Below are 23,514 nucleotides of genomic sequence, written 5' to 3' on the forward strand. Positions count from 1 at the left end.
GAGGTGGGCAGAGGAGTGAGTTGAGAGTGGCAAAGAGGCGCCGGGGGTTGGAAGACTGGGAGGAGATGAGGTTCTTGAAGTATGACTGTTTAGCAAGAGAAAGGGCAGCACTGAAGGATGAGAGCATAAGTTTGAAATGGAGGAAGTCTGCCTTAGAGCGTGCTGTCCTCCAGCAGGGGCGTATCTACCCATTGGCCAGGATGGCACTCGCCAGGGGCGCCCACCAGAGGAGGGGCGCCACCCGCCGGTGCCACCCGTGGCCAGAGGGCAGAGTGACGCCCGGCAATAAGCACAGCATCCTTCTCGTGGGAGGGCACCTGGCAGCTTTGAACAGTCAATTTGTACCTGTGTCCCCCCGCAGTGACACCCGCCAGCGGCAGCTACAGTTACTGGCAGCGGTGTCCGGCACTGCGCACCACATACGCTATACAAACTGTAACTAAACTACAGCTTGCATCTGTTCACTGTTTTAAAACAGTGAACAGATCATACATACTTTCTCATGCTGAGGAATAAGTATTTCACCTAATGATTGAAAACATCATATAACAGATAATCAGAAATGAATGTATTGCTCAAGTGACATGTGTGATCTTGTGATTCATGTTATAAAAGTATGTAAGTAACATGTTTTTTAATAAATGATTTTTTAATAATATAAGATATCTGTGGTGGTAAAGCTCCCCAAGAGAACCTTTGTTTTTGTCCATTCTATGTGCAGTACTCCTTCTGACAGGGGGTATCTCTCAGTGGTTTGAGCTATCAGACAATTGCGCAATTAAGGGGTCTTAATTTTCTCTTTTTATATATATATATATATATATATATATATATATATATATATATAAACTCCCAACGGCGGCACTCCGGACAGGTGAAATAATTTCAAATAAACCGCATTTCTTTGCGGTTTATTTGAAATTATTTCACCTGTCCGGAGTGCCGCCTTTGGGAGTTTATATGAGACACGCCATTTGACATGTTCTCTGGAGGGCACCTGGTAAAGCTACAAACTTGATCTCGTGGAGTGCCGGATCTTGGGATACGTATATATATATATATATATATATATATATATATATATATATATATATATATAGTGAGGAGGGATGGATGGCACTCCAGCAATCAAATAAATACTCAGGAAACCAAGTCAATAGCCAACGTTTCGGAGCAGTGCTCCTTTATCAAGACTTTAAAACATACTAAACATACATAACATATATATACCTAACTGTATACTCACCACGTGTGCACGGGGGGAATCGCCGCCGCCATCCACTCCGGAATCCACGTGACGTCATAGGCAGCCGCCGGCGCCCAGGATCCGTCACAGAGGCTGCAGGCGGGGGGAGTGACCATCACCATGGCAACAGAACATAACAAACTGCGGAAAGAAACAGCAATGATGAAGCCGCATGTACAGCCCTGTATTCTAAACTAAAACACTACAGTCTGATAAAGTAACATATCCACCTCGCTTCTCGCTGGAGTAGAATGCGACCCCTGTTACCACCTCGAGGACAAGGGGGTACCCAATCAATGATGCGGTACCTGATGGAGGATAAATTATGGTGTAGATCCCTAAAATGTCGGGCAACTGGCTGGTCACATTCTTTGCCTTCAAGGGCTGCACGTATACTGGACCTATGCTGGGTCATGCGTTCCTTCATTTGCCTTGTTGTCTTGCCCACATATAGTAAACTACATGGGCATTTGATGTAGTAGACCACGAATCTCGTGGTACATGTTACTGGGTGTTGTATTTTGAACACTTTACCAGATCTCGGATGTGAGAAACTGTTACCAGTCTCCAGGAAACTGCAAGTGATGCAGCCCAAACATCGGTAATTGCCACCCTTCCTACTAAGGAAATGAGTGGCTGTGGCAGTGGTATGCTGGCTGATGTCATTGTGGACCACCACATCTTTAATATTTCTCCCACGAGAAAAAGACGGTAGGATAGTGGTGTTATGTAATGCTGGTAAACTGCGATCTTGTGACACGATGGGCCAAATGCTTTTGGCAGATTTCATCAGCGCGCCGCTAGAGGTGGTATATTGTTGAGTCCATACTATGCGGTCTTTTTGAGCTGTTGAAAATGCTCTTATGCAATGCCAGTTCTCTGGAGATCGAAAGGGCCTTATGCTTGGCTGCTTTCAATGCTCGAGGATGGTAACCGCGTGCTAAGAATTTAATGAGCATCTTGTCAATTTGATCAATAGTGTCCATGGGGTCACTGCATATACGGACAATTCTCAAAAATTGTGAGAAAGGAAGGCCCATAATTAGGGATGGTGGATGGTGACTGGCTGCATGTAATACCGTGTTACGGTCGGTGGGTTTGAAATACATGGAGGTATGTAAGGTGCCATCATCTTTTTGTGTTACTGTGACATCTAGATAATGGATGCACTCGTAACTATGATTGGAGGTGAATTTAATGGAACAGTCTTGTTCGTTGATGTCCTTTATCATGGCAAGGAATGCTTCCTGTGTCCCATTCCAAAAGAGACAAATATCGTCTATATACCTGGTATACCCAGTGATGTGCTGACATCTGGTGTCCTCCACAAAGAAAAAGTCCTTTTCAACTCCGAACATGTATATATTCGCAAAGCTCGGAGCTACGCAACGCATGACCCAGCATAGGTCCAGTATACGTGCAGCCCTTGAAGGCAAAGAATGTGACCAGCCAGTTGCCCGACATTTTAGGGATCTACACCATAATTTATCCTCCATCAGGTACCGCATCATTGATTGGGTACCCCCTTGTCCTCGAGGTGGTAACAGGGGTCGCATTCTACTCCAGCGAGAAGCGAGGTGGATACATCTGCTACAAACAGTCCAACCATTCGGACTGAATGAATCATTAACACTGAATTGCTTTTTATAATTTATTCTTGCTCTGTCCGTATCTAATTGTTTCATTAAGATCATTGATACCACATTTATTATGTGTGGTCCATCTGGGCTACACTGTGCATCTTTTTTGTAGTGATTAATTATTTTGATCACTGCTTTAGATAACTCATTCATCATTTTTCAGGTTAGCGACCAGCTGCTTTTTATGTGCTCCTTGCTAATGCATTCACGTTACAGCCTTCTATCGATCTCATCACTACAGCAACACTGCATATAACTTATATAGTAGTTTGTGTATATATCTACATTTCTTGCAGTTGCACAGTATGTTACTTTATCAGACTGTAGTGTTTTAGTTTAGAATACAGGGCTGTACATGCGGCTTCATCATTGCTGTTTCTTTCCGCAGTTTGTTATGTTCTGTTGCCATGGTGATGGTCACTCCCCCCGCCTGCAGCCTCTGTGACGGATCCTGGGCGCCGGCGGCTGCCTATGACGTCACGTGGATTCCGGAGCGGATGGCGGCGGCGATTCCCCCCGTGCACACGTGGTGAGTATACAGTTAGGTATATATATGCTATGTATGTTTAGTATGTTTTAAAGTCTTGATAAAGGTGCACTGCTCCGAAACGTTGGCTATTGACTTGGTTTCCTGAGTATTTATTTGATTGCTGGAGTGCCATCCATCCCTCCTCACTCTGCATTACCTTAGGAAGGGCACCCAGACGAGCTGACTCTTAAGTTTTTGGAGTGCCGGACATTTCTTTTGTATATGTTCTCAGTGGCATAACCTCTCCTAGGTCTGTCCACTCTGCAGTCAAGGCACCCATACTGGTTGTATATTTATCAGACTGTTTATTGACTAGTGAGTGTCACAGTGATTGTTTTTACATTTATCACACATGCTGTTATGTCAACTACGGAAGAAACAGCTGGATTCAGCAATCAACAATTGCCATCAGGAGAGCAGCTGTCTCTTACTGACACAGAGGCGGAGAATATTTTATTTAAAGGCAAATTATTGGAATCTGCAGGCACCGAATCAATTGAACTGGTGGCACAGCTATTACGTCTCAAAAAACGTGAGATAGATTTCTATCTTCACGGAGTCTCATTGTCGGACGATTATCGGGATAAGCGTATCCCACGAGGATTTCGCATAAGAAACATACCTACTATAGGCAGATATAATGCAGATTTTTGCCGGCGTTGGGCATCAGTCCTCAACAAATGCTCGTATGACTTGATGTTGCTAGTCATTGAGGAATCCAGGAGGGAATTGGATATAGCCATTGAGAAAATCAAAACATTTGAGGAGACTCATTTAAACACAATCAAAGCTGACACCACACAGGATTGGCTAAGCAAATTAACTGCTCAAGTAGATAAGTACCGTGTGGATTTGGTGAATTTCAAAAAATCCAAACTCGCCACGGTGGTACGTGACTACGCAGAGTTTAAGGTATATAGTTGGGCGTACAATAGAGGACCTAACCGAGAACAGAGATCTAGGTACCGCAGACATCGCCGATTTCCACTCGATACAGACCAATCTAGTGGTGCAGCATCTTCCAGCGAAACAGAAGGAGCGGAGCGAGGGGCACATTCTAGCAGTCAGAAGCCCCCTTTAGGGGTGGCCACACGCACCACCCTAGATCTAACAAAGGAGCCCCCACCAGGCGTGGGGGGCAGTGGGCGCGCGAAAACAAAGCCCAACTACAACCAGAAGAGATAATCTTCAATTTGTCATCCCGCACCTTCACCACGGAAGAAATGAGGGTACTACATAAAGGTCTATCCTTTGTTCCCACACTTAAACCAGATGGCTTTCAAAACAAAGTGGACCTTTTCAAATTTGACAGAGGACTCAAGCTTAGAGAGCACTTTGGCAGGACGGCTGCCTCCACCACCAGCACACCAATACACAAGCCATCGATGTTTATACCACAGTCCTTCAATTGTAATATTAAAAGCTTTACGGGACACATGGAGAATGTCATGGAACAACAGTGCCTACATAAAAATAAGGCTGTCCATAACTTAACCCACTCTGAAAGAGATGCCCTTAGAAATCTTGGGTCATATCGTGACATTGTCATCCGCCCTGCGGATAAGGGCGGGGGCATTGTTGTGCAAAATCTGGATGACTACACCAATGAAATTTACCAGCAATTGTCCGATACCAGAATTTATGAACAGCTTGCCTCTGATCCCACTCAAATTTTCAAAAAAGAGGTTGATGAAATTCTGCTCCAGGGCATGGACATGCACTTTATTGATTCCAAAACTAAAGATGCTTTAACAGTAGACTGGCCCAAAATACCAGTACTCTACACCATACCCAAACTCCACAAAAATCCTGATAAACCCCCCGGCCGCCCAATCATCGCGGCGAGAGAGTCTCTCTTTTACAACATCTCCAAGTATTTAGACCACTTTTTACAGCCTCTGATTAATCAAGAAGCATCTTTTCTCAAGGATACTACTACATTTATCTTGTGGCTACAACAACGTTCACCCTTACCAGCGAAACAGCTGATGTGTACCATAGATGTCGTGAGCTTATACACATCAATCCCACAAGAACACGGTATAGAGATGGTCAAAAGGTACATCAAGGACCACCCGTTGTATACTGGGCCTGATGTAGAATTTTTCATTCAACTCCTACGGCTCACCCTAACGCGGAACTACTTTATCTTTGATGGGAAGTTCTTCATCCAACGCTCGGGCTGCGCCATGGGCTCTTGCATAGCTCCGAGCTTTGCGAATATATACATGTTCGGAGTTGAAAAGGACTTTTTCTTTGTGGAGGACACCAGATGTCAGCACATCACTGGGTATACCAGGTATATAGACGATATTTGTCTCTTTTGGAATGGGACACAGGAAGCATTCCTTGCCATGATAAAGGACATCAACGAACAAGACTGTTCCATTAAATTCACCTCCAATCATAGTTACGAGTGCATCCATTATCTAGATGTCACAGTAACACAAAAAGATGATGGCACCTTACATACCTCCATGTATTTCAAACCCACCGACCGTAACACGGTATTACATGCAGCCAGTCACCATCCACCATCCCTAATTATGGGCCTTCCTTTCTCACAATTTTTGAGAATTGTCCGTATATGCAGTGACCCCATGGACACTATTGATCAAATTGACAAGATGCTCATTAAATTCTTTGCATGCGGTTACCATCCTCGAGCATTGAAAGCAGCCAAGCATAAGGCCCTTTCGATCTCCAGAGAACTGGCATTGCATAAGAGCATTTCAACAGCTCAAAAAGACCGCATAGTATGGACTCAACAATATACCACCTCTAGCGGCGCGCTGATGAAATCTGCCAAAAGCATTTGGCCCATCGTGTCACAAGATCGCAGTTTACCAGCATTACATAACACCACTATCCTACCGTCTTTTTCTCGTGGGAGAAATATTAAAGATGTGGTGGTCCGCAATGACATCAGCCAGCATACCACTGCCACAGCCACTCATTTCCTTAGTAGGAAGGGTGGCAATTACCGATGTTTGGGCTGCATCACTTGCAGTTTCCTGGAGACTGGTAACAGTTTCTCACATCCGAGATCTGGTAAAGTGTTCAAAATACAACACCCAGTAACATGTACCACGAGATTCGTGGTCTACTACATCAAATGCCCATGTAGTTTACTATATGTGGGCAAGACAACAAGGCAAATGAAGGAACGCATGACCCAGCATAGGTCCAGTATACGTGCAGCCCTTGAAGGCAAAGAATGTGACCAGCCAGTTGCCCGACATTTTAGGGATCTACACCATAATTTATCCTCCATCAGGTACCGCATCATTGATTGGGTACCCCCTTGTCCTCGAGGTGGTAACAGGGGTCGCATTCTACTCCAGCGAGAAGCGAGGTGGATACATCTGCTACAAACAGTCCAACCATTCGGACTGAATGAATCATTAACACTGAATTGCTTTTTATAATTTATTCTTGCTCTGTCTGTATCTAATTGTTTCATTAAGATCATTGATACCACATTTATTATGTGTGGTCCATCTGGGCTACACTGTGCATCTTTTTTGTAGTGATTAATTATTTTGATCACTGCTTTAGATAACTCATTCATCATTTTTCAGGTTAGCGACCAGCTGCTTTTTATGTGCTCCTTGCTAATGCATTCACGTTACAGCCTTCTATCGATCTCATCACTACAGCAACACTGCATATAACTTATATAGTAGTTTGTGTATATATCTACATTTCTTGCAGTTGCACAGTATGTTACTTTATCAGACTGTAGTGTTTTAGTTTAGAATACAGGGCTGTACATGCGGCTTCATCATTGCTGTTTCTTTCCGCAGTTTGTTATGTTCTGTTGCCATGGTGATGGTCACTCCCCCCGCCTGCAGCCTCTGTGACGGATCCTGGGCGCCGGCGGCTGCCTATGACGTCACGTGGATTCCGGAGTGGATGGCGGCGGCGATTCCCCCCGTGCACACGTGGTGAGTATACAGTTAGGTATATATATGCTATGTATGTTTAGTATGTTTTAAAGTCTTGATAACGGAGCACTGCTCCGAAACGTTGGCTATTGACTTGGTTTCCTGAGTATTTATTTGATTGCTGGAGTGCCATCCATCCCTCCTCACTCTGCATTACCTTAGGAAGGGCACCCAGACGAGCTGACTCTTAAGTTTTTGGAGTGCCGGACATTTCTTTTGTATATATATATATATATATATATATATATATACTGCCAACACTCCCAAGTGCCGGCAGAATAACTTTACCGGTGCCCTCCTTAGTAACCTGGTAGGGTTACACATATACGTAGATCATCGCAGGCGGCACTCAGATAAAAATGCAGATCTATGTCAACGTTTCTAAGTATTTATTAACTTCGTCTTCAGGACAATTATTTAACATACAAAACATACCTTTATAGAACCCCATGTGTCGGCTTCCTGGCATGCGGGTCCAGTATGCAGACACGTCTGCATGCCGGAACCGCACACCAGGAAGCCGACACGAAGTGAATAAATACTTTGAAATGTTGACATAAACCTGCTTAGATTCTGCATTTTTATTCAAGTGCTGCCTGCAATAGTCTACGTGTATATGTATATATATATATATATAAATCTCTCTCTCTCTCTCTCTCTCTATATATATATATATATATATATATATATATATATATATATATATATATATATATATATATATATATATATATATATATATATATATATATATATAGAGAGAGAGATTTGCAATGTACGGCACTCTGGCTGATGCCATTATTATATATGGAAATATAGGCATATATTATATATATGTATACAGACACACGTGGCATATACTGTATACATAAACGGCACTGAAACATTACCAAAGCATATGCTGCTGTAACTACGTATTCTTAAATCGCCTGGAGTGCTGCACCTTGTGATATATATATATATATATATATATATATATATACACACACATGTACATATACGTAAGGAGGGCACCAGGGGAACTACGATTCCACTAGTACAGATTGCCAGAGTGCTGGATTGAGGCCATATGTATGTGTGTATATGTACATGTACATGTATATGTGCATACATGTATAGGTATATGTGTGTACATGTACATGTATATGTGCATACATGTATATTTATATGTGCATATATATATTATATATATATATATAGAGAGATAATACGTATACAGATATTATATATATATATATATATATATATATATATATATATATATATAGTGGCATGGGAAGTGAGAACAGGGAGGTGACAACATCCCAGCGGGAGCTGGAGGGTACACACAGTGTGTAAGGGGCACTACTGTGTAGCATAATGTTAATAAGGGGCATTACTGTGTAGCATAATGTTAATAAGGGGCTCTAGTGTGTGGCGTAATACCTATAAGGGGTACAGCTGTGTAGCATAACTTGATAAATTTACATTACTGTGCAGTGTAATGTGAGTAAGGGACACTAATGTGTGGTGTCATTTGAATTTGGAGTACTTTTCTGTGACCACGCCCCCTTGTTGGCACACATGCCTTCCATATTTGAAATATGGGGGGAGCCAGTCCTATACTTTGCCAGGGGTGCTCGGACTGCTAGATACACCCCTGTCCTCCAGTGACGCTCAGCAGTACGTGAGCATTTTTGCAGATATCTGGTGCATTTGGTGTGCCAGGGTTGAGGTGTTAATTTGCAAGGGTGAATAGTGGTTGGTGGAGCAACAGAGTCAAGAGCAGAAGTGAGGGATGCATTGTATATGGAAGTGGCTTGTTCAGGGCATGAGAGAGAGAGAATAGGAGAGAGATGTGAGTCAAACAGGGAGGAAAGGAATGTGGTGTCAATAGCTTCAATGTTACGCTTAGTGATGGTAGCCTTAGGAGGTAGAGATGGGGAAGTCGAGAGAGATAGGTTAAAGGAAAGCAGGTGGTGGTCAGAGAGGGGAAATGGGGAATTGGAAAAATCTGAAATATCACAGCGGTGAGTGAAGACCAGATCCAGTGAGCTCCCATTCACATGGGAGGGTGAGGAGGTCCACTGGGAGAGACCAAGTGAAGAGGTGAGGTTAAGGAGTTTAGAGGCAGGGGATTGTGTGGGGATGTCAATAGGGATGTTAAAATCGCCTAGGATAATGGAGGGAATGTCAGAAGAGAGGAAGTGAGGAAGCCAGGAAGCAAAGTTGTCGATGAATTTGGAAGCAGCGCCAGGGGGGCGGTAAATGACAGCTACTCTAAGATGGACTGGTTGGAAGAGACATATAGTATGGACCTCAAATGTAGAGAATGTAAGGGATGGTTCTGGTGGTATGAGTTGGTAGGAGTAACTAGAAGGTAAAAGGACCCCAACACCACCCCCCATGGCGACCCCCAGGTCGGGTGTGTGTGTGAATGCGAGGCCTCCAGCAGAGAGAGCAGCAGGAGAGGTAGTGTCAGAGGGCGTAATCCAAGTTTCAGTAATGGCTAGTAGGGGATTTCACTACAACTGCAGTGACATTCCTACAACATGTCCGTAAGATGGTGCATCTCTGTGGTGTCTTATGCCATTCCCCAGTCAGCAACCCCTGATACATTATACTGTAGCTATGTATTGGAGATGAGCAATTTGGGTTTGAATCTATCTGTGTGTGTGTGTGTGTGTGTGTGTGTGTGTGTGTGTGTGTGTATCTACACATACTACTACACATACTACTATATGCTGGGTCACCTCAGTCTTCCCCCTGTTCTGCCCTGTCCGTGTGACACCCTCCCTCCAACCCCACCCCCTCTTTCCACCATTCCTGATATATCTTCTCAGTATAACTACTTATTACAAAGGTAAAACATTTTTTTTTATTTAGATAGATTTCACATTCATGACACCCCTAAGCGACATGTAGCCTCTTTCGTTGAGAGGTTTCATATTTATGTCATCACTAAGCACCATTTACCATATTACAGTCACATTAACAAGAGATGTTTTCCTTTGTTCGTTTGTAGATTCTCACATTACACTATTGATATACAGTAACTGAAGAAGTGAGGGAGATTGAGGTTTTTCAAGGTAGGTGCCAGTCACACCCCCTGTGCAGACCACACCCTCACAACATCAACCACACCCCCAACATTACTAGTCACACCCCCATAGAGTTTTCACATCCCCTGCGGTGGCATAAAATAGGCCCCTCATAAATTTCAGCTCCAGGCCCATATAGACCTTAATCTGGCACTGCATACAGCACATTATAACTGAGCTCATAATTGCCTGCTTTCCTCTGCACAGGGCTGTGTTGGGGAATACAGATTAGAAAATGGAGAGCAGCTCAGAAGATGACACTTGTAGGAGAGCTTAGAACGCAGGGTTCTGGAATAAGTGCCGAAGACAGACGATTTTTATTGTGTAGTTAGGAATTCCTAGTAGTTGCTGAAATAACACAGACATCACAGGCGCTCAACCATAATTGATCTATTGGCCTCATTTATCTGTCTCCCCTGTTCTCTAATTAAAGGAAAATATATCTCATTTGTCATTAAGGTATGTGCTAATTTTTACAACGCATTTGTTGATCCTCACAGGAAAAACAAAAAGTGATCCGTTAATGTTCTGGACTAATAGACAATGTAGAAATACAAATTCTTGGCAGACAGGAAAGTCGATGAGTGAAGGGTCTGCTCGCCCATTATGTATACACCCATGTAAACTCTTTATCATATGTATTTTGTTTATATGTATTTTGGATTATGCACCTAATGTTGCCCATACACTTGTACGATGCTCCGTGACGCGACATCGCACCGGCAGTTCAGATGCGATGATATCGCACCTGAACTGCCAAAGTGATTACCACGCGATCATGCGATAGATCGCATGGTAATCACGTGATGGGCACGTCACCACAGGGTTGGAGCGATATATAAAAAACCCCACATGCGATCGCACAGCGATGCGAGAAATATTATGTGCAGCACATACTATCATGAGACGCGACATTCAAGCGGCGTGCCTGCGCATCGCGTCTCATGGTACCTTAAATGTGCATGCAATCCTTCGATTTCTCTCAAATCTCACAAGTGTATGGGCTACATTCAGGGACGTAGCCAGATCTTTGTGGGCCCCATAGCAACATTTTGAAGGGGCCCCATCCCATTTTCTGAACCATAGTAGAGCCTTATTTAATGTTATGCCCCATAGTATTGCCCTAGTTTCTTTTATAAAATTGCAGTAGTGCTTAAGTTCACCCTATGTCACATTTCAGAGCTGCCAGTATACATTATGCCGCACTGAACCCTCTATTCACATTATGATATATAGCGCTCCCCGAACATATTGTGCCTCATTACGGTGCCCTGGTTCATATTAAATAACATTAAAATGCCCTCCAGTTAATTTTATACCACACTACAATGAGCAGGTCCAGGGGCATACCTAGATATATTGCAGGCCCCAAGGAAAAAGTTTGCAAGGACTTCTACGTACCACCCAATGGCGAAAAATGTATATAACATATGTAACTTTTACAGGGAAGGTGGGCCCCTCTCAGCTCTGGGCCCCATAGCAGCTGCACTGCATGCACCTATGGTAGCTACGCCCTTGGCTACATTACTCCTATCAGTATCATCCAGTCATCTACATTGACAATTAGTCCTATAGGTAGATCATGGACAGCAGTAGAACACAACCAGCACTATCTGACCCTGAAGCTTTATAATGGCTACATCAGCTTTGCTCATATTATGGGGGTCATTCCGAGTTGATCGCTCGCTAGCTAGTTTTAGCAACCGTGCAAACGCATAGTTGCCGCCCACTGGGGAGTGTATTTTAGCTTAGCAGAAGTGCGAATGCATGTGCAGCCGAGCTCTGCAAAAACAGTTTGTGCAGTTTCTGAGTAGCTCTGAATCTACTCAGCGCTTGCGATCACTTCAGCCTATTCGTGATTTGATGTTATACACCCGGCCAGCGAACGCCCAGCCACGTCTGCATTTTTTCAGACACGCCTGCGTTTTTGCAAACACTCCCTGAAAATGGTCAGTTGACACCCAGTAACGCCCCCTTCCTGTCAATCTTCTTGCGGCTGCCAGTGCAAGGGAAAACTTCGCTAGAACCTGAGCATAACCACAAAGAGCTTTGTACCCGTACGTTGCGCGTGCTCATTGCGGGGCATACGCATACGCAGACATGCCATTTTTTCACCTGATCAATGCGCTGCGAAAATCGGCAGCGAGCGATCAACTCGGAATGACCCCCTATATTCAGTTTACTATCCACCAATTGGAGTCACTGTGCTACTCATTCCATCTATCAGGGGTGTGGTATTGAAGGTCGACCACACTTAGATCGACAGGGTCTCTAGGTCAACATGGTCTAGGTCGACAGGTCAAAAGGTCGGCATGAGTTTTTTAAATCTGTTTTGGTGACGTTTTTTGCCGTACAGTGACTGGGAACCCCAATTAGTACAACGTGTCCCTTCGCTCGTTATGCTTCGGGCAAGGTGCCCAATTGTAGTTCACGTGGATCCGAAAGTATGAAAAAGTTCAAAAAAGATAAAAATGTAGACCTTTTTTCCTGTTGACCTAGAACATGTCGACCTAGAGATCCTGTCAACCTAGAAACCCTGTCAACCTAGTTACTGTCGATCCAATAGTGGTCGGCCTAGACCTGTTGACCTAAGTCTTGTCGACCTAGAGACCGGATACCATCTGACAAGACACTGCTCTGCAATCTTCTGCATAGGCATCTGCACAGTGTGTGTGTGTCAAGTGCAAGTATATGTGGACACAGAGTGTGCAATTGCCTTTAATGCTTCCTCTTTGACATTGGCACAGTCTCTAAGAGGAAATTAAACAAGACCTTATCAGCACTTAGCAAAGAAGCCAAAAACTAAACAAAAACAAAGTTCTGCAGATGTCTCCATCTTGATGTAAAATGTAACGGTTCTCGGTTACGTCATTGTTTGGGGCTGTAATCATGATCCACTGTTTTAGTCCTTGTATAATATGTCTAATACACAGTTCTATCTAATTACCTTAGTGGCAGATTTCTCTATACACTGGGGATACTGCACTGTGTCAGTGTGTTTTTGTATGCAAGCAAAGCCCTCTGACCTCGTTGTCAGTCTGTTATTAGCACTCATTCCACTCAAGTCACTGACTTGGACTTACCATCAAGCAGGGCCGGATCTAGGGGGGGGGGGGCAAAGGGCCCCCCCTAACACAGTCATAGCCACGCCCACTTTTGAGCTGAAGAGAGCTCTCCGGGGAGAGCCTGAGGCAGAAAGATGTGCTGCAGCTTATACCACAGCAGCACAGAGGAGCCAGGAGAGCAAGGGAAACAGAGCATTTGCCCCTCACTTGCTGGTGTGTGGGTACTAGGTCTAATAATACAATTACCCCATAGCACAGTCACATGTACATAGAACAATCACAAAACTCTTTCTCAGTCTCACTCAAAAAGTTCAGTCAGAATTGAGAGAGGAGGAGTTAGAATTGCAGATGGGAGGAGTTGGGACTGTAGAGGGAGGAGTCACGATTAAACAGTAAACCGCCCCCCCTAAATAAAAGTCTAGATCCGTCCCTGCCATCAAGTGTAAGGTTATAATCTTTAGCAGCAAACTCTGGGCCTAATTCAGAGCTGATCGCTGCTACAACAGCGTTCACACTCTGATGCCCTTTACGCAGTGCGCATGCGCAACCATCTCACTGGTGCGATCGCCTCTGCCTGATTGACAGGGGGGTGTGCCAACGGCGTTAGAATGCCGCTGGGGGGTGCGCAGTCCGGACAACGCAGGTGTGTGCGGACCGTTGCGGGGGTGGGCCGTGGCGGCTGTGGCCGCCGCGTCCCAGAATGCGGCGGGTAGCTACTTGGTGGGCGCGAAAGCATCGCTGCCGTGCGATGCTTTCACACCTGTGTGTGAGGGGGGGCAGGGCCTGAAATGAGGGGTGTACTAACCCTGTGCTGGGCGTCCCCCCGCATGTCAGAGAATCTGATTGTAGATGTGCTAAATTCAGCAATTCTACGGTCATGTCGGAATTACCCCCTCTGTTACCTTTGCGCAACTCATTACCTTAAGAGAATTTTTAGCATTAATTTGGGTGGGGCCTTTCTTTCACCATAAATAGGACAATACAGGGCAGATGTCAGGCGGTAACGACAGATATTACTCCAGGTCCTTGGGCCCCTTATTTTCCCCTCAGAGCCTTATCGGATGGCGGTCTTTAGGTCGACATGAGTTAGGTCAACATACATTGGGTCGACCACGTTTGGTCGACATACATTAGGTCGACATGATCACTAGGTCGACGTGGTAATTAGGTCGACATAAATAAGGTCGACATGAGCTTTTCACAATTTTTTTCATTTTTTGACCTTTTTCATACTTAACGATCCATGTGGACTACAATTGGGAACAATTGTTGTTACTGAGTGAAGCGAGCCATGTGAGGGGTCACGGTGCACTAATTGGGGATCCTGGTCACTTGACGGAGAAAACGACACCAAAAAAACTTTAAAAACTCACGTCGACCTTCTTCCATGTCGACCTAGTGATCATGTCGACCTAATGCATGTCGACCAAACATGGTCGACCCAATGCATGTCGACCTAACTCATGTCGACCTAATGAACCACACCCACCTTATCTGTATATGGATTGTTTTTGATTGACTTTTTTGCAGCTTCTATTTTTGACAACAATATTTGTAATAAACCTGACATGTCACAATGACAGTTGCTCCTTATGAACAACAGAGACAATATAATCACATGTAACGCTAGATACACACTTGGAACGATGTGCCGACCAATGGTGCGGCAATGCAATGTAACAGTATACCGCATCACCGCACACACTACACAATCCGCAGTACAATGTAACAGTATACCGCATCACCGCACACACTACACAATCCGCAGTACAATGTAACAGTATACCGCATCACCGCACACAGTACACAATCCGCAGTACAATGTAACAGTATACCGCATCACCGCACACACTACACAATCCGCAGTACAATGTAACAGTATATTGTTACATGCTTAATGTAACAACACCGCATCATCTGTGACATCGTCCCATCTGATGTGCAGCACAGAGGCATCACAAGGGGAGAGTGTGGGGTGCGGATTGCACCCGGGCAAAGCAGGCCCTAGGCATAGGCATTGTAAGCAAATGCCTAGTACATCTGGGATTCCTGGGGGCATCCCAAGCCTAGAGTCAACTGCTAGAATAACATTGGGACGGGCTGTTCCCAAAGGTTTGCTACCCGCCTCTGCAGGCATTGGTGTGGAGGATTACCGGTGTCTGGGTTGCTGGGTGCGTCAATGGAGACGGCGGCAGTTCTGGTCCCAGCCAGCTTCCTTCTTCACCAAATTAGTGCCCGCACTGCTGGCGCCAGAACTGTGGGGGACCACGGGTGCAGTGCTGGCATTTAAGAGCGACGCTGGTTAGTACTGGCCGCAGGGTCATGGGGCAGTGTCCAAATGGTGGTCCCCGTGTTCCTTCTCCCTTCTTATAGCCCAAATCCCTCTCTTAAGGACCCCCTAGTGCCTCCACCCTGTTGCAGCCTGTCTGCTGCCCCCCTACCTGTCACAGCCTGTCTGCAGACCCCCTGTCACAGCCTGTCCTCTCTGACCCCTACCTATTATTATTATTATTAACAGTTTCTTATATAGCGCAGCAAATTCCATTGCACTTTACAACTGGACACAATTAGATGACAAAACTGGGTAAAAACAAACAGTCATAGAGGTAGGAGGGCTCTGCTCGCAGGCTTACAATCTACCTGTCACAGTCTGTCCTCTGACCCCCTACCTGTCACAGCCTGCCCTCTGACCCCTCCCTACCTGTTGCAGCCTGTCCGCTGACCCCCTACCTGTCAAAGCCCGTTCTCTGACCCATCCCTGTCAAAGACTAACCTCTGACCCCCTGCCTGTCCACTGACCCCCTACATTTTGCAGCCTGCCCTCTGACCCCTCCCTACCTGTCACAGCCTGCCCTCTGAACCCTACCTACCTGTCACAACCTGCCCTGACTACTCCCTACCTGCCGCAGCCTGTCCACTGACTCCCTACCTGTCACAGCCTGTCCTCTGACCCGTCCCTAACTGTCACAGCCTGCTCTCTGACCCCTCCCTACCTGTCATAGCCTCCCCTCTGACCCCCTGCTACAGCTTACTCTCTCTGATCCCTCCTTACCTGTCACAGCCTGCCCTCTCACCTTTCGCTACCTGTCACAACCTGGTTAGGGCTGGCTCTGCACCCAGGTGTCACGCTTCCAGGGGATGACACCAAAATACCATGAACTGGGAGCTGTAGTGTGACATTATTCTGCAGTGCCCACCTCCTGTCACTGAGAAGGAGCCGGCAGTGCAGGCAGAGTCTCTGGGTGTTGTCCCCAGAGTGATGTAAATGGGGGAACTTCTGTGTGGCCACCCCCCACAGTGATGTCAGCAGAGGACTTTCCACAAGGCCACGCCCCTCCACACAAGACTGCACCCCATTTCTGATTCTTGCACCTATGGAACGCCACACCAGGGGTCACAAACTACAGTGATGATACAGGTGGTACGCGCTATACAATGGTCATTGCCATCCATTGTGGATCGCAAGATCCTAAGGCACAGATTTATCAAGCCTCGAAAAGTGATAAATTGCATGGTGATAAAGTACCAACCAATCAGCTCCTAACTGTCATTTTTCAAACACAGCCTGTAACATGACAGGAGCTGGTTGGTTGCTACTTTATCACCGTGCAATTTATCGCTCTCCAAGGTTTGATAAATCTGGGCCATAGGGCCTCATTTAGACCCGTTCGCACGCTGCAGTTTTTTGCGATCGGGTCTGTATTGGGCATGCGCACGGGTCGCAATGTGCAGGCACATCGCTGGTCGGTGACAGCTGAACTGAACTGAACGAAGAAAGCTATCGCACCGACGATCACAAGAAGATTGACAGGCAGAAGGCGTTCAAGGGCGGCAACTCACCGTTTTCTAGGAGTGTCCGGAGAAACGCAGGCGTGTCCAGACATTTTCTGGGAGGGTTCCTGATGTCATCAACATCCCAGATCGTCGCAGCGGATGAGTAAGTCCTGAGCTGTGCAGAGACTGGAAATCTCTGCATAAGCGCTCGCTCCTCTGCACAGCGATTACCCCCTCCCCTGTAGGCGGCGATTACCTGGTCGCAGCAGTGCAAAAAATAGCCTGCGTGCGACCAGGTCTGAATTAGGCCCATAGTGTGTAGCCACCTTTAGTGGTTCAGGTATTAACATCCAACAAGATGGTTTCAATATGTATTACCCCTTTTCCACTTACGATCACGGGTCGCAGCCGGGAGCCTGACACGGGAGCTGCCCCCTGCTGCGACCCGTGCTCGTCCCCTTTCCCATCAGCAGTCACAACCCGGCATATGCCGGGTTGGTGACGCTTCTAGTGACGCGGCAGGGGCGGCGCAGGGAGATCACATGATCTCCCAGCGCCGCCCTTCCATACAGTGTAAACGGGAGCCGTGTCGCATCGACACGGCTCCCGTTTACACTAGAACCCTACCCGGATCATTCCCGTGTCCTACCCAGGTAAATAGCCGGGTAGGATTCACGGGTCACTTGATCCGGGTTGACCCTTTTCCACTTGCCAAAAACACGGGTAAATGCGCGCCCCCGTGCATTTACCCGTGTTTTTTGAGCTAGTGGAAAAGGGGTATAAGTGAGAGTGTGGGTGGTTTTGCATCATTATTTCAGCATAGTCAGAATCATAACTCTTTTGCGAGTATGGGGCTTTACACGGGATAGTTTCTGTGTGTAATACCCAGCCATGTAGAAAAAGTCCCATTTGACATTGTAAAGGGTCACTTTATGTGACAAAGAAATGTGATGTCATTAAAAGCCAACTGAATTCTAGCTAAAACTGTGCTAAAGGTCCCCAAAGGCATGAAGGAAACAGGGCTAGTATAGGCAGAGCTGGGCAGAAATCGGACACATCTGGCCCTTACATCTGCCCAGATCCGCCTCTCAGATGTAAGTGTAGACATAACTGAAATGGGTACAACCAGGTTTGGACTGGCTCACAGGGGTACAGGGGAAACCACCGGTAGGCCCCACTGCTGGGGCCCCACCTGCTCCTCTAGGCATCAGGCTGCAGACTGTGCACTTGAATTGGGTGGTATTCATGTGACCGGCGGTCGGGAGACCGACGGTCACATGACCTCCACCGACATTCCGCCCCCTCACTATCCTGATGGTCGGCATGCCGACCAACAGGGACTATTTCCACTCGTGGGTGTCCACGACACCCATATAGTCCCTCCCCGCCAGGATCCCAGCGTCGGTATGCTGACATACTACACCCCTTGAATTATACAGTACATTATGCATATGTTACATTATACTGCACAGGCCTATGGTGTATTCTCTACACTGCATTGCTGTTATTAATCTCATACATTATAATGCATGCACTAACAGTATTTACTATATATACTTATCAAGGGGCCCATACCATGCACTCTCTAACGGTTTGCCATGCCTCTGTGGCCCCCTCTGGAGACTGACCACACCCCTAAACATGGGCTCCTACCACTGCATTACCCTGGTGGGCCCTTTATGCCCCAGACCGACACTGGGTACAACCCTTTATCGCCCTGTACTTGCATGCACCCAAAGTGGTTTAAATTAAATATACAACATTTTAATTAATGATATGGCTTATTAATACTTACGGTGTACACTTATCATAAAAAGTATCAACCTTGTGTACACATAGGTGCAATGACATCTCCAGATTCATACACCTCTGTATATTGGTGAAAATATGCATTTTTACCCTTGCACACTCATTTGGCGCATATACTCGATTTACTTCTAACTCGTGAGGCTCACAATGGAAAAACTTAGTTGTGTCAGCCAACATTTTGGCCCTTTGTCTCCTCTTATATTACTGCTACTCTGGATGCATCCTGATGACATAATACATTACTCAGTGATGTCACACATAACCTTTACTATAAGGTCACAATCTCAAGATAATTTGTTCTCAGCGTATTATAACAAATTTACAACAGAGCTCTGGGAGCATATAGTGGGATTATGGGAAAGGGAAGTCAAAACATGGAACTGCACTGAATAGGAGACTGGCTACCACTATAGCAGAGATTAAGCAAATTCATCTAATTATGCATTTTCTTTTGAAGATCGTGTTTGCCCCGGGATGCGGGATTTACCTACTATCAAAATCCCGACAACCATTGAAAGACGGTCAAAATCCCGACAAGGTCAAAAAACCCGGCATGGTCAAAATACCGACATTTAAAATGTCGACAGGTCAAAAAGTCAACATGAGTTTTTCATGAGTTTTTTTATTGAGACCGACTTGTTCATACTTTACCATCCCAGTGGACCTGGAGGGCGAATATAATATATAATAGTATGCCGAGCGCAGCGAGCCATGCGAGGGGACGCGGTACACTTATACAGTGTCCATGTCAACCTATGTCGAAATACACACTAAAAAACAATTAAATACTTCTGTCGACTTTTTGACCTGTCGACATTTTAAATGTCGGTATTTTGATCTTGTCTGTATTTTAAATGTTGGTATTTTTACCGTGTCGGGATTTTGACCGTCGGCATTTTGATTGTAGGTATTTCATACTGATCCAGTTTTCCCCAGCTTCCTCTCATGTCACTACATCGCCAATTTTATTTGTGTAATAAACAATTTATACATTTCTCACAGTTCAGTTTTAGTGACAATATATTATAACATTCTGATATCACACAGTCACTTCCTTGTTGCAAGTATTGCAAAGTTTTCTGAGAAGTACGTACAGCTGTATCTCAGTGAGTGCACATATAGGGGGTCATTCCGAGTTGATCGCTAGCTGAAAATGTTAGCTGCACTGCGATTAAGTTAAAAAACGGCACTTCTGCGCATGCGTGTATTTTCACACAAGGTCTTGCGAAGCTTTTCAGTCGCAATGGCCACCGCAGAGTGATTGACATGCAGTGGGCGTTTCTGGGTGTCAACTGACCGTTTTCAGGGAGTGTTCGAAAAAACGCAGGCGTGGCAGGAAAAATGCAGGCGTGGCTGGCCAAACGCAGGGCGTGTTTGTGACGACAAATCTGGAACTGAATGGTCTGAAGTGATCGCAAGCGCTGAGTAGGTCTGAAGCTACTCTGAAACTGCACAATATTTCTTTGTAGCCGGTCTGCGATGCAATCATTCGTACTTCTGCTAAGCTAATATACACTCCCAGAGGGCGGCGGCTTAGCGTTTTGTCGAAGTCAAAAATATTACATAGAAAGAACATACAGACTCCACACATATAAGTCGCTATACTTGCAAATACGCGCAGCGAGCACAGCAATATATGGTAACACACGCATTTACACGGGCATGCCACAGAGATGGATTCAACACTTATTTCATACAGCACATAATTATAATAATATCAAGCGCCAGACATCATAATGATTTAAAATTATATAATGGAGTAATGTCATGTATGTGTATTATTGGAACGAAGCAAGATAGACCTGTCGTATTTGGTATTAAAGCAACCAGATTAATGTGTAGATTCACTAAATACTTGTTATTAAGTTGTAGGACATTGCAACAAGTATTTATGATTAAATGTATGAAAGCTAAAGTCACCGTTATTAGGACAATAGACATTCCAAACAGGTGGTGGACAGGAAACTCAGGCCAGCCCTTTGGATGTCTTCAAGGCTGAACCTGTTTAGCATACGAACAGAACAGTGACTCATCATGAATGAGAAAGTTCCCTCCCCCAAACTAGATAACACATTACAGAGACACACAGGAGTGAGTTGCTGTTTTGTCCCAGACGATGATGGAGTTGCTGCCAGACCAGTTCCTGTATTTATTTACAGAGAGAGAGAGAGTGATATGGAGGGAAGACTTTTATATGAGAAAGATATGGTAATTGTATCACTGGCCTGTAACTGTATGTATTAACTGCTTACTGTATAAATTGTAACCATGTAACTATATGTATACTGTACATTGTGATATATGTATTGAACACATATCCTTTTAATAACAAATATATACTAGAGATGAGCGCCTGAAATTTTTCGGGTTTTGTGTTTTGGTTTTGGGTTCGGTTCCGCGGCCGTGTTTTGGGTTCGAACGCGTTTTGGCAAAACCTCGCCGAATTATTTTTGTCGGATTCGGGTGTGTTTTGGATTCGGGTGTTTTTTTCAAAAAACCCTAAAAAACAGCTTAAATCATAGAATTTGGGGGTAATTTTGATCCCAAAGTATTATTAACCTCAAAAAACATAATTTACACTCATTTTCAGCCTATTCTGAACACATCACACCTCACAATATTATTTTTAGTCCTAAAATTTGCACCGAGGTCGCTGTGTGAGTAAGATAAGCGACCCTAGTGGCCGACACAAACACCGGGCCCATCTAGGAGTGGCACTGCAGTGTCACGCAGGATGTCCCTTCCAAAAAACCCTCCCCAAACAGCACATGACGCAAAGAAAAAAAGAGGCGCAATGAGGTAGCTGTGTGAGTAAGATTAGCGACCCTAGTGGCCGACACAAACACCGGGCCCATCTAGGAGTGGCACTGCAGTGTCACGCAGGATGGCCCTTCCAAAAAACCCTCCCCAAACAGCACATGACGCAAAGAAAAAAAGAGGCGCAATGAGGTAGCTGTGTGAGTAAGATTAGCGACCCTAGTGGCCGACACAAACACCGGGCCCATCTAGGAGTGGCACTGCAGTGTCACGCAGGATGGCCCTTCCAAAAAACCCTCCCCAAACAGCACATGACGCAAAGAAAAAAAGAGGCGCAATGAGGTAGCTGACTGTGTGAGTAAGATTAGCGACCCTAGTGGCCGACACAAACACCGGGCACATCTAGGAGTGGCACTGCAGTGTCACGCAGGATGTCCCTTCCAAAAAACCCTCCCCAAACAGCACATGACGCAAAGAAAAAAAGAGGCGCAATGAGGTAGCTGTGTGAGTAAGATTAGCGACCCTAGTGGCCGACACAAACACCGGGCCCATCTAGGAGTGGCACTGCAGTGTCACGCAGGATGTCCCTTCCAAAAAACCCTCCCCAATCAGCACATGATGCAAAGAAAAAGAAAAGAAAAAAGAGGTGCAAGATGGAATTATCCTTGGGCCCTCCCACCCACCCTTATGTTGTATAAACAAAACAGGACATGCACACTTTAACCAACCCATCATTTCAGTGACAGGGTCTGCCACACGACTGTGACTGATATGACGGGTTGGTTTGGACCCCCCCCAAAAAAGAAGCAATTAATCTCTCCTTGCACAAACTGGCTCTACAGAGGCAAGATGTCCACCTCATCTTCACCCTCCGATATATCACCGTGTACATCCCCCTCCTCACAGATTATCAATTCGTCCCCACTGGAATCCACCATCTCAGCTCCCTGTGTACTTTGTGGAGGCAATTGCTGCTGGTCAATGTCTCCGCGGAGGAATTGATTATAATTCATTTTAATGAACATCATCTTCTCCACATTTTCTGGATGTAACCTCGTACGCCGATTGCTGACAAGGTGAGCGGCGGCACTAAACACTCTTTCGGAGTACACACTTGTGGGAGGGCAACTTAGGTAGAATAAAGCCAGTTTGTGCAAGGGCCTCCAAATTGCCTCTTTTTCCTGCCAGTATAAGTACGGACTGTGTGACGTGCCTACTTGGATGCGGTCACTCATATAATCCTCCACCATTCTATCAATGTTGAGAGAATCATATGCAGTGACAGTAGACGACATGTCCGTAATCGTTGTCAGGTCCTTCAGTCCGGACCAGATGTCAGCATCAGTAGTCGCTCCAGACTGCCCTGCATCACCGCCAGCGGGTGGGCTCGGAATTCTGAGCCTTTTCCTCGCACCCCCAGTTGCGGGAGAATGTGAAGGAGGAGATGTTGACAGGTCGCGTTCCGCTTGACTTGACAATTTTGTCACCAGCAGGTCTTTCAACCCCAGCAGACCTGTGTCTGCCGGAAAGAGAGATCCAAGGTAGGCTTTAAATCTAGGATCGAGCACGGTGGCCAAAATGTAGTGCTCTGATTTCAACAGATTGACCACCCGTGAATCCTTGTTAAGCGAATTAAGGGCTGCATCCACAAGTCCCACATGCCTAGC

The 23,514-nt window shown here is 45.5% G+C and overlaps 1 long non-coding RNA gene across 1 annotated transcript; it reads left to right on the plus strand.

The window, feature by feature from the left end:
- Nucleotides 1–7,226: 7,226 nt before the first annotated feature.
- Nucleotides 7,227–10,869, plus strand: LOC134935680 (uncharacterized). Its single transcript, XR_010180338.1, has 3 exons — nt 7,227–7,362; nt 10,367–10,430; nt 10,650–10,869. It is a non-coding gene; the product is annotated as an uncharacterized LOC134935680 (long non-coding RNA).
- The last annotated feature ends 12,645 nt before the right edge of the window (nt 10,870–23,514 follow it).

Source organism: Pseudophryne corroboree, chromosome 6, assembly GCF_028390025.1.
Source record: "Pseudophryne corroboree isolate aPseCor3 chromosome 6, aPseCor3.hap2, whole genome shotgun sequence".
NCBI classification, from domain to species: domain Eukaryota; kingdom Metazoa; phylum Chordata; class Amphibia; order Anura; family Myobatrachidae; genus Pseudophryne; species Pseudophryne corroboree.